Consider the following 16,185-nt stretch of genomic DNA (forward strand, 5'->3'; position numbering starts at 1 on the left):
ATGTGAAATGGGTGAAGGACACATATAACTTTATGACACTCTCGGCTAGAGAAGATAATGAACTGAGTAAACCCACAGTAAGGGCACACCAGCTACTAGTAAACACAAGTGATATTGAACCCTATTTAAGAATTGTTAACAACTCCAATCACCGATTTTTGTTAACAAAATTCAGATTGAATAAATTCCATCCTCTCATAACAGAACGTCCAGTCTGGACTAAGGAGACGGACCTGGAGATCTGTTCTTGTGACGGATTTTCCATTATGGATACCGTTCACTTTATTTTCTTTTGTGAGCATTTTCATCCCATTCGCAAAAGGTTTATTATCCCTCTTATTAAGGACAGGGGGTTCGTACAAGTAAAACCGGCCCTTCTGTATTTACAGTTGTTGTCGAATATTTGGGTTATTTTTAATGTAGCTAACTTCCTGACTATAGCTATGAGATTAAGGAAGAACATTATGTGGACCCACTGTACATAGCAGTATGATATCTCTAGACTGTTACTTCTTTTTAATGGATGATTATAAATATGTCAACATACTGTATGGATTGTTAACTTGTATACGTTTATTTTTTTTGTATTTAACCATGGCACTAACTTCTGATGTAATATAGTTTTATGGTTTTTCTTTGATGAACCGAATAAAGTACTTTTGAACTTGAACTTGACTATAGCCTAAAGATTCTTCACATGCCTCCTGTCCCGCATCTAATCCAATCTGCCACCGACTAAAGTGTTTACTTAAATCATCGCTCCGTCCTTCATTTACTAATTTATAGATCTTAGAGATAGTTGATTGTCGCCCGTTAATAGCATCTATTAACGGGATTCGGTTCCAACTAACAGTTTTTCTGGAGAAGAAATCTTGGATCGGTAAAAATTAGTACTGATTCCAAACTTCTGTTTTATTACTTCAAAGGTCAATAGCCCGGATTCCGACACTATGTCCCCAATTACAGTAACCCCTTGTGATGCCCAGTCTCTAAAATATCCATCCTGAAAGATTCCCAGTAGCAGGGTATTCCCTGCAAAGGGAGAATATAAATGAATCCTACCAATATTACACAGTTTCCGGACCATAGACCAGACTTTCAAAGCCCCCCACAAGACTTTAAACCTAACCCGTTTGAAATAAGCAAAATCAATATGTCTAAATAAAAGCCCCTGAGCTTCATCTCCATAAATTAAACGATAATTTGAAATGTCCGAGCATTCTAAGTCCTCAGCATCTAATAATTCGGAAATGTGCCTCAACGTTATTGCCCAATAATATATCTGAAAATTGGGTAGGGACCAACCCCCCCTCTCCCTGGGCAATGTCATATATTTCATAGCCCGCCTAGGCCGTTTTCCTGCCCATAAAAACCAGGAAGTGATCCGATCCAACTTTTTGAACCAACTTTGATCAAACAGTAAAGGAATAGCTCTTAAATAATACAAAATTTTGGGTAAAAATATCATTTTAACCACGTTACATCTACCCATTAGTGTTAATTGAAGATTATTATTCCGTCGGGCATCAGCATCAATTTTATCTAGCAAAGGGTTTAAATTAAACGGTATCATCTCATCTGGATTAGCACAGATTTCTATACCCAGATATTTAGCATAATGCAACACCCGTGGATCTGCTAGTACAATTTTATCATTATGTATTATTTGAGTTTTGGCCTCATTTAGATGATACCCTGAGATCAAACCAAACTGTGACGTAATATTCTGGATTTCTTCTTCTTTTTTAATTAAGGGATCTATATAAAGTGCAAATAATAAAGGGGAACAGGGACAGCCCTGCCTTGTACCTCTCAAAATCTTGATTGTGCCTGTCTGAATTCCCATGACGGAAATTTGAGCCATAGGTTGTTTGTACATACTCTGAATTACACAAATGAATCTTTCCCCCAGCCCATAATGTTTCAGAGTAGCCCATAAAAAAGGCCAGGAGACCCTATCAAAAGCTTTCTCTGCGTCCAGCAGAATTAAAGCCATAGGGTCTCCTGAAACCTTAGTAAAACAACGCAATTGTACGGCGTATGTGATCTATCGTTTCCCGCCCTGGAACAAACCCATGTTGTTGAGGGGAGACAAGCTTTTTGTTTACCCCTGAAAGCCGATTCGCCAGAATCTTTGCATATATTTTTATATCGCTATTTACCAGCGTAATTGGGCGATAAGACCCTGTATCGGATGGTTCCTTACCCTTCTTTAAGAATGTAATGATTCTGGCTCTTCTCCACGATTCAGGAGGCATATCCCCTTTCTGAATCTTACGAAACATTTCCATCATAACCGGTGTGAGCTGTGATAGAAAACATTTATAGAACTCCCCCGGTAAAAAATCCGGACCCACAGCCTTACCAGCAGGGAGGGAATCTATAGCTAGCCAGATTTCCTCCATTCTAATATCTGCATCTAGCAAATTGCTCTCCTCAGAGGATAATGCTTCAACCTCAATTTCCCTAAGATATTCTTGAATTTCCAACTGTATTGCCTCATTTTCCCTGATATCTTCATTATAGAGTTTTTGGTAAAATTTTTGGAAAGCTAAATCAATAGCATCTTCTTCAGAGACTAGACCTACATCTGGATCAAGGATATTTTTAATACGCATTACAGACTCTCTCTCTCTGGTTCTGGAGGCTAGTAGATGTCCCGCTCTTTCACTATTTTCGAACATCTTGGACCTCCATGCTACAAATTTACTTGTGATATTTCTGTTGTAGCAGATTTAGCTAAAATAATCTGTGTTTGAGCAGAATCACTATCCTCAGTCCGAGATAAAGCCCGGGCTAACTTTAACTCCTCCTTCTCTAAATCTCCGTATAGCTCCAATAGTTTTGCTTTTTCTTTTTTCTGGCTCTCCCATTCGAAGCGGGTAGCCTCGCCCCTTATCCCGGCCTTAAGTGTGTCCCAGACATTTTGTATCCTTTACTACCCATATTTTCTTCTAAGAATCTTGTAATCCAAACAGCCATAGACTCTGTGTACAAACTATCTCTAAGTAGGCCACGATTAAACGTCCATAAATCTGGGTTTTTAACCATTTGATTGCACATTAATCTCAAGTAAGAGCGGATTCTGACATCACTCTTGGATATTTCGTAATATTAGATTTTGAAACAAGAACTGAAGATGAGAAAATAGTCTAATCTAGAACATTTTTTATGAGGTGCCGAAAAGTAAGTAAATCCAGGATCCTTAGGTCTGAAAAATGCCCAAGCATCAATCAAACCATGAAGATCCATCAGATGCCCTAAAGCCCTATAAACCTTAGGTTTTTGGCCCCCATATGTTGCCCCGATTGATTCATCAAGCCACAATCAATATTTATATTGAGATCCCCGCAGACTATCAATGGGGCAGGCCAACCTACCAGCTCAAGATTCAGCCATTTACATATTTCTGGATCGTCAAGTACTGGGCCATATATTGAACATAAAGTCAGTTCAGAAATTTACATGTACAATGACCCAACGACCGTAATGATCCGCTACTGATCGAACAATATTGACCCTGCCCCGTCTTGCCAGAATGGCCACTCCTTTCGTCTTTGTTTCTAATTTAGTCCAGGATACTAACTGGAACCCCTCAAACTCCATATATTTATGTCGGCTGGCTTCAATATGCGTTTCTTGAAGGCAGATAATATCTGCCCGCAAGAAACGAAGATCTTCTCTAATCCGACGACCTTTTTTTGGGTCGTTAAGCCCACAAATATTAATAGATGCTTCTCGAATATTGGCCATACCACTAAGGAAACATTTCTAAAGCTAGACCTGCCAGTACTTTGTATCAAATTAAACCAAATTCCTCTTTTCTCAAAAACAATCTTCCCTCCCCCTGCAGCGCCTTCCCCCCTTACCCCCTCAAGCCCCCCCACCCACCCTCTCTCCCCCAGCCACGAAACAGGCAAAAATGGTCCTCGGACCCGTTTGATGCCCAAATGCCCGTGGTCATTCCCTGTCCACAACGTCTCCAACCAAGAGAGCGAAAAAGAATACAGAAAATAAAATCCTAAAGGATCAGCAGAAAAAGTATGAAAGGACAGATATATACAGCCACTCAGAGATACAGGTGGCAGAAGCCATTAAGGGGTTAATTCAAGATCCTTTACACTTGAGATCTATTTGCCATCTGGGAGTTCATTCAGGTGCGCCTCAGCTTGATTTTCAGAGGAGAATACCTGTGTCTTGCCACGATAAATAACTTTTAACCGTGCGGGGTTTGTCAAGTAAACCTCGCATCCCTTCTTTTGGAAAGGAATGATCTGCGAACGGAGTCGCCACCTCCGTTCCATTATAGCGTGGCAGAAATCGGGTTGTACAAAAAAAGAATGTCCCTCTACAGATCTTTTAGCTTCAGGACGGGCCTTTTAAAAAATGGCCTGCCTCAACAAAAAATTGCCAAAAAATATTAATATAGCCCGTGGTTTTGTTTCAGGGCCCGGATTTTTTTTTAACATAAAAGGAAACTGATGCATTCTTTGGATCTCTGATTCCCAACACCAATGTGAAAGTTCCGGAAATGCAGCTTTAAGCAATTTCACAACAAATCCTCTTATGTCTTGCCCTTCGGCCTTCTCTTCAATTCCTAATAATCGTAAATTGTTCCTACGTAGCCGATTTTCAGAATCTTCAAGCTTCCACATTATGTCTATAATCTTTTCATCATTAGCAGTAGTTTTCATCTCTGCCCCCTGTAATCCGGCCTCGAGCCCCACATTCGGTTCTTCAAGGGCTGCTGTCCTACCAATAACCTCAGAACAATCCTTCGTGTTCATCCGAATGGCCCCTTGTATTTTCATGGTGGCCAACTGGGCCCTCTTATGCTCCTGCCGCGCCTCACTTTGAATAGATTTCAACATAGCATAGATCAAAGAGTTTGAGGGAGAAGAATCTGTCTCTCCTCTGGAGCCCCCTACTTGTTCCTCCTGTGTACTCAACCCCTCTGCTCCTGCGAGGCTAGTAGTAGCGCGTAGGTAATCCCATTGGAGATTATTGCCGGCTTCAGACCCGTCACTATCACATACCCTTAGTCCCTGTTTGGACTTCTTCCTTACTTTAGTTTGGTGAGGGGTCACCCTCTTTAAAGTATCACCAGTGTTAGGAGGGCTTCCACTCTCTTCGCCCGATGTTAAATCTTCATTAACAGAGTCTACAGTTGACTCAGAGTCTTCTGTTAAAGAAAAAAAGCTATCACCGTCCTGGGTATCCAGGATGCTGCCCCCAGCTGATCCTGGATCTGACTTCTCTCCAGAGGGGGGTTGAAAAATTAAATGTATCACTCTGGTCTGGTTCTAAGCTCTGCAGAGAATCCTCAATAGTGTTTTTGGCTCCTTCGCTACCTCCAGACTCGATATCAACAGACATTGGGGGCTCAGATGCAGCAATATAGGAAGCACTGTTCTTTACCTCGCCTTCTACCTCAGGACTTTCAGTATCCTCCGGATCTTTCGCTATGTCTTTTAGACCTTCTATAAATTTCACTGGCTTCTCGTCATTTTTGACAGTTTCGGTGCCTCCTATTCTAACAGGCGGCGTTTTTAAAATTTGGGGCAGATTTTTTATCCCAGGCACTTTCCTTGAGAACATCCCCGGAACCATTACTGACTTCCCCCGTCCTGTGCCCCCTGCAGCTGATACCAGAGTCCCGGTACCCCTACCCTTGCTTTCCTCGCTCGTATTGGGAGGGGGCTGTGTCTTTTCCATAGGCTTCCCCTTTAACAAGCCTTTCTTTGCACTCATTGCCATTGTCCTGAACACTGCTTTCTCCGTCCTTTCAGGTTTCCCGACTTTCTCTTTCTCCTGTGCAGGCATTACCTTCGGTGTGACGGGAGGTGAGTCCTCCGCAGCTTTAACGGGAGCATTCCCATTCTTGCGTGGTGGCATTCGCTCTCCGAGGCTGCCGAACGCCGCCGCTTCTTGCTGTCGGCTCTCCACAGACCACACCTTCCAAGCCCACAGGTGAGCCCGGCTCCGGAGGGTGGTTACAGCAAGTCACGCCACCCGCAACCAGAGCTTCTGATCTTGCTGGTCCGTGAGCATAGGTCTTTTTTGCCACGGAGTCCTCCACAAAAACACAGAGAAAGTGTTGTCCGATTCTCCGATCCTTCCTTACACAGTTCGTTCCTCTACGCTCTCAGACAGCCATCAATTCTGCCAGAGCCGGACAGGAAATGACGCTCACTCGGGTCAAGCGGCCGCCATCTTGCCTCCCTAGCTGTGGATTTTTAACCCTAGCCGGCACCCAGGGAAACCTAGGAAACCTATACATTTCTTAAAACTAGACACCCAGGGGAATCCAGGATGTAGTGACTTGTGTGGCTCTCACCAGCTTCTGTTACCCAGAATGCCTTGCAAACCTCAAACTTTGTAAAAAAAAACATATTTTCCTAACTTTTCTGTGAAGGAAAGTTCTGGAATCTGCATGCATCCATAAACTTCTATGCACCCAGCATTTCCCAAAGACCCGCATAAAAATGGTGGTACCTCACTTGTGTGGGTAGGCCTAGTGACCACGACTTGAAACGGCCCTAAACTGAACATGGGCACATCACATTTTTCCAGTGAAAACGGACCCTTTTTTTTTGCAATGTGCCTAGCTGTGGAATGTGTGCCATTGCGCTGCCTGCACCTAGTGACACGTAGCAAACCTATACATTTTTGAAAACTAGACATCCAGGGGTATCCAGGATGGGAGGACTTGTGTGACTCTCAATAGGTTCTGTTAACAGAATTCCTTGCAAACCTCAAACGTTGTCAAAATAAACACATTTTCCTCACATTTCTGTGATGGAAAGTTCTGGAATCTGTGTTGACCCACAAACTTCCTCCCATCTTGTATTCCCCAAAGTCTCCTGATAAAAATGAAACCTCCTTTGTGTGGGTGGGCCAAGTGCCTGCGTCAGATAAGGGCCCAAAACGTATTGTGGAGACATCAAAATTACCTATAACAAAATGACCTGGTTTTGAATGGGGGGTCACCTGGGTTATTGGTCTCGGGCTCACCGCCCATCTAGGGAAACTTACCAAACCCAGACATTTCTGAAAACTAGACACCCTGGGAAGTCCAGGCAGGTATAGCTTGTGTGGATTCCACACCATTTTCCTACCCAGAATACTCTGCAAACCTCAAATTTACCTCAAAATATCACATTTTCCTCATATTTCTGTGATGGAAAGTTCTGGAATCTGCGTGGATCCACAAACTTCCACCCACCCAGCATTCTCCTGATAAATATGGTTCCTCACTTGTGTGGGTGGGCAAGATCACGTGGCAGGGAAGGCCCCAAAATATATTGTGGAGACATAAAAATTACCCATCACAAAACGACCTCAACCTTAAACCTCAAATTTAGCTAAAAAGTCAAATTTTCCTCTAATGTCTGTGTGGGAAAGTTGTAGGATTATTGCATGACACAGATGTTCTACCACTCACCGTTCCCCTCAGTCTCCCGATAAAAATGATACCTTACTTGTATGGATGGGCCAGATGCCTATGACGTGGATGGCCAAAAACGTTTAGAGATTGTGGGACGCCCAATGCGGCTCAAAAAGGGCAGTTTGTTTATATGTTTTTAGACTGGCACTACTTTGGGCAACCACAAAAGTGAGGTATCATTTCTCTCGGGACACCAAGGGGAATGCTGGGTGGTAGGAACTTTGTGCCTGTGCGTTGCTCCTAAAGCTTATCCACACAGAAATGTGAGGAAAATGTGATTTTGTAAGTAAATTTGATGTTTGCAGGGGATTCTGGGTAAAAAAAACCCGGGGGGGTCCAAAAAAGCTACACCGCAAGCCAAGAGTCAGTACACGCACACCACCATCCAAGCACACCACCAGCCAAGCACCATCCACGCACACTGCTCGCCAAGCACCATTCACGCACACTGTCAGCCAAGTGCCATCCACACACACAGCCAGCCAAGCGCCATCCACGCCCACCGCCTGCTAAATGCCATCCATGCACAAAGTCAGCCAAACACTATCCAAGCACCCCCACCCCCCCCCAGCCAAGTGCCACCCATGCACTCAGCCAGCAAGGAGCCATCCCTGCACACCACCAGCCCAGCAGGGGGGACTGGTAACAGCAACCAGCCATGACAGATTGCTGCTCCACTAGCCCTGGATGGGGGGGTATGATAGTAAAAAGCACTGTTACTGCTTTTGTTACTGGGGGCCGATATTGCAGCACTTCTGCAAAACCTCAAAACCGACCCCACAACCAGATAACTGGCCCCCATCCCTCCGGCACACTGGGGAAACGCCTGGTGCCTGCTACGGCCAATCTGGCCCTGCAACCAAGCACCATTCATGAACACAGCCAACCAAGCACCAGTTCATGTACACCGCCAGCCAAGCGCCCCCCAAGGCACACCACCAGGCAAGCACCAATCTACACCACCGTCATCAAGCGCGAGTCCACCCACACCATTAGCCAAGTGCAGGTCCACACACACACACTTCCAGCAAAATGCCAGACAAAGGTCAGGTCATGCAGCCAAACTCCAGTTTACACACACTCAAACTCTCCACGGTTTCTAGTGGTTTTCTGCCACCACTTGGGTGCAGATGAGACTAAAAATATCACTGAAACAGCCAAAATGTGTCCCTTAAAAAAAGTGAGTGAACCCCTCCTCACTGGTATGCCCTGGTGCATAGTGGGCTTTCTGCCCCCCCCCCCCTTGGGGGGAAGATAAGGGGCTATTGCCCCATCTGCCTTCCGGGGGGGCAGAAAGACTTTTTGGGGGGTGGGCGTTAGTATGCCCATTTATGACAGCCCCCACTTCTATGTATTAAAAACAAAATCCCTGGTGCCTAGTGTGCTTCCTGCCTCCTTGGCGGCATATCAGGGACTATTGCCCTCATCTGCCTCCTTGGGGAGGCAGAAAGACTGCGGCAAATTTTTAAGGGGGTGTGGGGGCATTGGCATGCCCATTCTGGCCGGTCCCTACCCTTACGTATATTTAACAATGCATGGTGCCTAGTGGGCTTTCTGCCACCTGGAGGGGGGGGGGCAGATTAGGTTCTATTGCCCATCTGCTACCTTGGGGGGGGGGCAGAAAGACTCAATTAAAATAATTTGGTAAACAAGGAAAACCAAGTTGCTCAAGCACTCTCTAAGAAATTAATTATCTAGAAATTTTCCAAGAAGTATTGATTTTCAAGGTGCTCACACCAACATCAACTAAAGAGTTCATTTGTAGTTAGAGGGCTTCAAAATATGGATCCAAAACAGTCGTGGTAGTTCAAAATCTTTATTTTCCAAAACACATTAAGAGTTTTCCAGCTTTGCACCGCCGACACGTGTTTCGCCTACTCAGAGGCTTTTTCAAGGCAATTATATTTCTTTTCAGGTGTGATGGTCGGGAAGATCTTATTTGGCCAAGGATGCAAATTAGTGGTCTTGAGAATAGAAATCCTATTGCGTATAGTGATCACAATGGAGTGTCCCCGAGATTCAAGTCACCTTTGTCACTCTGTAATGCTAAGCTCCACGTTGCATTTCTTTATGACGTGGACAGTCATATAGCTATGTCTTCGTTAGGTAGTGCAACTTGCTGCGTGGAGATTGATCACATGTTCACATAGTCATATTCAAGGACCTTGATAAGTCTTGTAGTTGTCAGAATCGAGGGCGAGTCACCACTGCTAGCCGCTGGGTGCTAGGAGCTTAGCATTACAGAGTGACAAAGGTGACTTTTTGGTGTACAAATGTATCTTCCAGACCTTGAAGGTCCAGACATCGTGGTGGCAGCCACGCCCTTTGATGTAAATTAATCTTTCTGCTGTCCTACAAGAGTTGCAGCACTTCTGTGACGGCCAATCTAGCGAACAGTCGAAGACCCCTGCATCTACTGGAATCATGGAGCAGCTAGCATCTTCTAGCTGGATTCCACTAATTGAGGTTCTCGTTCATGAAAGGGTTGTGGTGAAAAAGGATTTTGGCCCATCATCCCACTTACTGGTGCCGGTCCCGGCCATTTAAGGTACAAGAACTGTAATATTGTCACTGCTTGCTGCTTCTAAAGACAATTATTTTCTCTCCATTGATCACATCAAGTCATTTGTCCAATTCTAAACAGTGGGCCACGGGGAGTCCTTTCGTAATTCGCAAATCCTCTCACTACTATAAGGAAATTCCTCTACAGCTTGTGAGCAACATCAAGGCTGTTTCTCCCCAGCTGGGTGGGGGGGGGGACAATGAATGAACTTCAGTTTGTTCCTGTTGCTCCTACAAATGCCAGGCATATGATGGAAGTGAGTACTGTACTTACTACTGTGTTTCCGGCAGATAATGTTTTGTATACTGATCCACCCCTTGTGGAATCTACCAGTTCTCTTAGTACACCTGCGGCTCCTGTTTTTCAATAAACTGCTTCTGGTTAATATATGGGAACAGATGATTTTCCATCTTACTATTTTGACAGTTCCACCGTTTTAGACACTCCCCCTACATGGGCCTGTAAAACACGTTGTGATAGATTACTTACCTTAGATTTACCCCCAGGCGTCAGACTCGATCCGGAAAGTTTTCGTCAGCAGTACCCCTGCTCGTTGGAAGGTGGCGTTGTGCGGCTCCACATCCGTCGTTGGTGTCGTGGTTGCCAAGATGACATCGCAGCAGCTACTTACACGCCGCCCTCGTGCGCTGACTTCAGTTCTTTCTTTTTCCGCGCAGGCAAGCGCAGATCCGGAGAGAGCGGTACCCCACAAGTCAGTTTTTCGAGGCCTTTTTGTCTCTGTTTTTCAAGTCGATCGACTCCTGGTGCCATAGGGATGCCCGGCTTCAAGTCTTGCGGGGACTGTCATCGTATGATGTCGGGGATGGACTCGCACTGCATGTGTTGCTACTGCCTGGGGCACATCAATGACCCCAAGTCGTGCCCCGACTGCCGGGCCACGGCGCGAACACTTTGCGGGAGCGATCCCGAAAGACGCTAGAAGTCCAGCAGTAGGCGCCGCGCCGCTCAGGGTCCCGGTCCTGTGGGAGGTCAAGGGACCGGTCAAAGAGCTATCACCATCGTTCGTCAGGATCAAAGTCTTTGCACTCGGGGTCAGGTAAGACAAAGCATTACAATAAGTCGAAGAAGCGTCATCGTTCTCTGACTTACCCGTTGCCCGTCGTGCGATGCGGCTGAGGGTACAGGTGGTGCCTCCACCGCTGCTCCGGCGGAGCCTATGGAGTCGCCATCGGCCTACCTGCCCTTCCCGGGTCCGTCAGCGACTCTGGCCCAGCTGCAGGAATTTCTGTCAGCTATGACCCACCTCTTTGGGCCCTCGGGTCCCGCGGCGCACCTTCGGGCCCCGCGGCCCCAACGGGGGGGGTCCTCACCCTTAACTGTCGGCGGCTCCGGCATGGCTGTCGGCTCCGGCACCGCAGGGCCCCCACGGATCCAGGCCTGGATCCTGGTTGACGCCGGTTGACCTTGTGACACCTCCACCGACGTCGACCCCACCGGCACCACCTCTGATGTCGCCCGTGCCACCGGACGTCGTCGTCCCCAGTTTCAGCCCCGATGTGGACACTGTGCTGGAAAGGCGTAGCTCGATGCCGATTCCGACTCTGATGGGGCCTTTCTACCCTTATGTCCTGCCTCCTTATTTTCGGCCTGTAAATCAGCCTTCGGAGGAAAGGGAGGGCTGGGAGGGGTCTGAGGACCCTCTCACAGCTCAATATGAGTATGGCCCAGATTGGACAGAGGAGCTGGGGGAGGCCAGTGGTCTTGAGACCTCTCCTGACCTTGGCATGCTAACTCCTTCTACTGTGGCTATGGAGGAGGGTGTAGGTTACGCAGTGGTGTTGCATAGGGCGGCAGAGGCTCTCCACCTCGAACTCCCTACGGTGGCAGTCAGGACTAACCTCCTGACAGAAGTGCTTCAGCCGGCGTCTATCTCTGCGGAGCCACTGCTGCCTTTTAATGATGCACTTTCAGACGTTCTTTTGGGCACCTGGTCCAGGCCCAACACAGGGGCTCCTGTGTATAGGAATGTGGCCCGACGCCATCGCCCGGCCCCGGGCAACCTCTTTTCTTCTCCCAACACCCCACTCCTGAGAGCTTAGTTGTCCAAGCCTCCACATCCCAGAGCGCATTTCCTACTGCACCCTCGGACAGGGATTCCAAGAGACTGGAACAGTTTGGGAAGAAGATTCTTTCTTCCGCCAGTTCTGGGCTATGGTATGTGAACACTGCATGCCTCTTGGGCCGTTATTCCCACTCTGTGTGGGATACGGTGGCGCAAGTGTTGCCTCAGTGTCTGGAGGAGGCGCTGACGGTGCTCTCTCAGGCTATTGCTGAAGGGAGAGATGCAGCAAAGTTCACAATTCGATGTGGCCTTGACACCGCCGACTCACTGGGCAGGACGATTTCCACTACAGTGGCGCTCCGTCGCCAACCCTGGGTGAGGACTACTGGTTTCTTGGGGATGTCCAGAACAGCCTGATGGACATGCACTTTGATGGCATTCGCCTTTCTGGCAACAAGGCAGATAGCGCATTGGAGCGCTTTAGGACTCGCGGGCTACGGCCAAGTCTTGGGCCTTTCCGCCACGCGTCCTCCTCGGCCTTCTGCTTTTCGCTCCTTTCGTGGCCACGGAAGGGGCGCCCGTCACGTTCTCTTCAGAGCCACAGGCTCGCGCAGCAACAATCTCAGCGCGGAAGTGGGACCCGCCGAGGTAGGTCAGGGAGCCAGCGGGCGGGTCAGTCCACCTCCACCCCGGCCACCACTGCCTTGAAACCTTCCTAGTGCGGTTTGTCAGGCCCATCAAACGCCAGTGAGCGGCAGGATTCGCCATCACCTCCCCCACTAGCACACCATCACTTTGGACAGGTGGGTTGTACAAATAGTCAGAAGGAGCTACTCCCTCCCCCTTCGAGACTACCCCTCCAGGCATGCCCCCCTAGTACCACTGCATGGCGGGGGATCACTTGGTACTTCTTCAACAGGAAGTCGTGGCCCTCTTGGCCAAGGGGGCCATCGCGCGCGTTCCTGCACCAGAAGTAGGACGTGGTTGTTATTCCGACTACTTTCTGGTGCCCAAGAAGGACAAGGGCCTGCGTCCTATCTTGGACCTCAGGTATGTCAATCGCTTCCTCCGGAAGGAGAAGTTCAAGATGTTAACTCTGGCTCAGGTCTTGTCTGCCCTAGACCCTGGAGACTTAATGCCTGTTATTCTTCCGGCCCACAGGCATTACCTGAGGTTCACGGTAGGCCATGAGCACTTTCAGTTTACCGTGCTCACCTTTGGCCCTACTAGCGCCCCTCGGGTGTTCACGAAAGTAATGGCGTTAGTCGCAGCTCATCTGCGCAGATCAGGGATTCCAGTCTTCCCCTTTCTCGACGACTGGCTGTTGAAGGCGGGCTCGCCCCAAACAGTCGTCTCCCACCTCCAGACTATGGCCGACCTCCATTTGCTGGGATTCTCCATCAATGTACCAAAGTCGCACCTGATACCCTCTCAGAAGCTCCTTTTCATCGGAGCGGTTCTGAATAAGACGCTCTTTCGGGGCCTATCCTCCCGAACGGCGTGTCCAGGATATTCCGGCTATGATTCCAATCCTTCAGCCTCTATCCTGGGTTTCGGTCCAGATGACCCTGAAGCTGCTGGTCCTCATGGCCTCCTGCATCCTCCTGGTCACTCATGCCAGATGGCATATGCGGGCTCTGCAGTGGGACCTGAAGTTCCAGTGGGTGCAGCCTCAGGGGAACCTGTCCGATTACGTCCAGATCTCGGAGGGCACTGCACAACAGCTGCAGTGGTGGCTCACGTAACCGACTTTGGGTCTATGGCAGATCCCTCTCACTTCCCCAACCGGAGCGCACAGTGGTGACGGATGCGTCCACTGCCATGTGGTGCTGCAACAAACAGGGCGGAGTGGGGTGTGGACCCTATGTCAGGAGACTCTGCGCCTCTGGACATGGCTGAAACAGCAGGGCATTTCCCTGGTGGTTCAACATCTGGCAGATTCACTGAACGCCAGCGCGGACGAACTCAGGCAGCAGGTGCATGATGGATTACGAATGGCGTCTTCATTTGGACATGGTGCAAGGTCTCCTCCGACTGTGGGGAGAGCCTTGGGTAGATCTATTCGCCACTGAAGAAAACGCGCAATGTCAGCAATTCTGTGTGTTGGAATTCTTTATTTTGAAGAACAAATATTGAAAGACATTGATGACTATAGTAGGAAGAGAACGTTCTTCAAACCCAATTTCTCTAGACAGGAAATGGTAGCACTAAGAGACTTATCCAATAACACCCTGACCGTAATAAAACCTGCGGACAAGGGGGGTGGGATTGTTCTGTGGGATCCAGATGAATATGATAATGTGATTTTGAACCAACTCCAGAATAGAGAACATTATTGTCCCATTAGTGAAGACCCTACACCTAGATTGAAGGCCCAAATCTTGCATATAACCACTCAAGCCTTGAATGAGGGTTATATTTGCAAGAAGGAATATGAATACTTAAATTCAACGACACAAAAGATCCCAAACATATATGCTTTACCTAAAGTCCACAAGGACACAAGTCATCCACCTGGACGCCGATCATTGCAGCTTGTGGTTCCTTAATGGAACCCCTTGCTAAATATATTGATGCGTCCCTAAAACCTTTTGTTCCACTCACAGAGGCTTACATTAGGGACTCCATGGATTTTATTGCCAAAACTGAAGATTTAATATTCGATTGTGACCACCAGTTGTTGGTCACTTTCGATATTGAAAGCTTATATACGAATATCCTGCAGGAGAAAGCCCTTTTTGTTCTAGATACAGTGTTTGATGAGAGACCGAGACCACATGCAGTACCCACACAGTTTATCGCTACCCTGGCTAAAATTTGTTTGAAGAACAATTTTTTTGCATTTAAGGATGAGTTATTTATGCAAATAAAAGGAGTAGCCATGGGCTGTTGTTTTGCACTAGAAATCGCGAATTTAGTTATGGATATGTTTGAGAGAAATTAAATCTTTCTGGAGACTACCCTTTTTAAATCTCACATAGTGCGATGGAGTCGATTTATCGACGACATTTTTATGATATGGTCAGGAACTGAGGAGCAACTCTTATTGTTTCATTATTGGCTTAATGCACGTTCTGCCGATTTGAATTTCTCCTTTACTGATAGCAATTCTTCAATCCACTTTCTTGATCTCTGTGTGGTTCACAAAGAAGGGAAATTGGAGGTGTGTCTTTATTCTAAGCCCACAGATCGCAACACACTACTCAATTTTGATAGTGGACACCCCAGGACCCTAAAGGAGAACTTGCCTATGGGCAGTTCTTGAGAATCAGGCGTAACTGCACTAACAAAACTGACTATTTTGAAAATGCAGAGAAATTGCAAACCAAGTTGTGTAGTAGGGGGTACCCCAAAAAGTTGGTGAGAGCAGCGCTTAAAAGAGCGTGGTTTACCCCACGCGAGACCTTGTTAAGCCCCAAAGAAAAACAAGACACAGATAGGATGACGTGTGTGACCTTACATACAATCCCAAGGCTAATAAGATTAATCGGATCATCTTAAAAAACTGGAGACTTATTCAACAGTTAGATATCCCCAAACCGTTGTTTGCATTTCGCAAAGGCAAAAATATTAGACAGCATCTGGTCAAAGCAATTAGGATGCCCCCGGAAAAGGCAAATTTGAGAAGTATGTTGAGCCTTCCCCCAGTAGTGGGACATTTTAAATGCAATGGATGTGTGGTATGTACGCTGACTACCAACTCGAAATCTGTGACAAGAAATGGCCATATACACACCCAACTGGGATTTTTTAACTGTAACACCAAAAACGTGGTGTATTGCATCATATTTCCGTGCGATAAAAGGTACAAAGGACAATCTTCCCAGAATGTTAAAATGCGCATCATCCAACACCAGTCAAGAATTAGATGCAAAACGCAGGGAGCCCCACTGGTACATCATTTTTTGGAATGTGACCACAATGAAAATGGCATCAAGTGGTCAGTCCTGCTGGTCGTAAAAACTCAAAGTAAGGTAAATGTACAAATGGCACTAAATAAACTGGAGGCACGCATGATTCAAAAATATGAAACTGCAAGGTCTGGCCTGAATGACCGGGACAAAATCTTGGCACTCATTAGGTAATAAACTTAGTTGCATTGTTGATCTGATGTTTTGGTTATTGCTGAACCCTCCCTGTCTCCCCCCTACA

The 16,185-nt window shown here is 47.0% G+C and overlaps 1 protein-coding gene across 1 annotated transcript in view; it reads left to right on the top strand.

Moving 5' to 3' along the window:
- LOC147727845 (trypsin inhibitor ClTI-1-like) overlaps positions 1–16,185 on the top strand; it is a 360,963-nt gene that overhangs the window by 219,113 nt on the left and 125,665 nt on the right. The gene's annotated exons all lie outside the window — the stretch shown is intronic.

The sequence above is a fragment of the Lissotriton vulgaris genome, chromosome 3_1 (assembly GCF_964263255.1).
Source record: "Lissotriton vulgaris chromosome 3_1, aLisVul1.2, whole genome shotgun sequence".
Lineage (NCBI taxonomy): Eukaryota > Metazoa > Chordata > Amphibia > Caudata > Salamandridae > Lissotriton > Lissotriton vulgaris.